The sequence below is a fragment of the Otolemur garnettii genome, unplaced genomic scaffold (assembly GCF_000181295.1).
Source record: "Otolemur garnettii isolate 467f Iridium unplaced genomic scaffold, OtoGar3 scaffold00094, whole genome shotgun sequence".
NCBI lineage: Eukaryota > Metazoa > Chordata > Mammalia > Primates > Galagidae > Otolemur > Otolemur garnettii.
Window position 1 is genome coordinate 5,625,350 of NW_003852489.1, and position 1,669 is coordinate 5,627,018.

Sequence of the window (1,669 nt, forward strand, 5' to 3'; positions counted from 1 at the left end):
TCTACCAAAGGCAACAAAGTGAGATTCTGTCTCAAAAAAAAAAGGAAAATAGAAAACTGTGAGAGACAAGCTCTTTCATAAACTATTGGTTGGATTTAGGGCCATGGTGGTGGGTACCGTAGTCTCAGCTACTAGAGAGACTAAGGCAGGAGGATCCCTTGAACCTAGGAGTTCGAGGATAATGTAAGCTACAGTTGTGCCATTGTTGTCCAGGCTGGGCAACAGAGTAAGCCCATTTTAAAAACAACAACAAAAACTATTAGTAGAAATATACTATAATTTGATATTTCTATTTCATTTCGTATCCACTGAAATTTAAAGTACATATATCCTTTGACCCAGAAACTCTTCCTGCTGGGAATTTACCATACAGGCATCTTTGCAAAGATTACAAGGACTTTCACAGCAGTGTTGGGTTTTGTGTTTCGAGACAGAGTCTCTCACTCTATTGCCCAGGCCTAGAGCACAGTGGCATCAGCCTAGCTCACAGCAACCTCAAACTCTTGGGTTCAAGTGATCTTCTTGCCTCACTCCCTGTAGTAGATGGGACTACAGGTACCCGCCACAGAGCCAGGCTAATTTTTCTCATTTTTACTAGAGAGAGGGGTCTCATTCTTGCGTAGGCTGGTCTCAAACTCCTGAGCTCAAGCAATCCTCCTGCCTAGGCCTCCCAGAGTGCTAGGATTACAGGCATGAGTGGCCAGCATTGTTTTTTGGGGGGTTTGTAGTAATCGTTGTTTTTCTAAAACATGTTTCACAGAAAAGCAGCATTGTTTATAATGGTAAATAAATATTTTTTAAAACATTAGAAGAAAATATATGATAAAATGTCCTTAAAAAACATTTTGAATTTTTCTTTATCATATTACTAGTAGCTTTATATTTAAAATGTTCTTTTCACTTTTGAGATCAGTTTAACATGACTAAAATTTTATATTCTTCTAGTATTCTTATGGTTAAAATGTGTTTTGATGTTCAAGTTTATCTGGAATTATTTTGGCATAAAGCAAATTTGAATTTCTTTCAAATAGGTGTTTTTTCCAATGTATTTTTTAAAATAATCCATTTTTATCCATTAGTTACTGATACTCCCTTTATAAGATAGTAAGCGATAGTAAGTTTTTTGGGTTTTTTTGTTTTGTTTTGTTTTTTAGAGACAGAGTCTCACTTTGTTGCTCTCGGTAGAGTGCTATGGCATCACAGCTCACAGCAACTTCCAGCTCCTGGGCTTAGGCTACTCTCTTGCCTCAACCTCCTGAGTAGCTGGGACTACAGGCGCCTGCCACAACGCCCAGCTGTTTTTTTGGTGGTATATGGGGCTGGTGCCCTACTCACTGAGCCACAGATACCACTAATAGTAAGTTTTTATATACCCATGGGATCTATTTTAGTGTTAACTATTCTCACGCACTGATTAGCTCTTTTAGGAATCATATCTTGTTTTAATTATTGGGTTCAAAATCTTCAAACATACACACTAACAATTAATTTTAGAAGCAAAATAATTAATTTGCTATTATTTCTCCCATACCTATTATAGAAAATATCAGTGACATCGAGTCCATTGTCCATCTATTAGAGCCACTCTGTGTGTTTACAACTGTGAGATAATGTACTTCAAGAGGTTAAATTCTATAAAACTGCCTTCACCCTGACCTCGTTGTTTTTG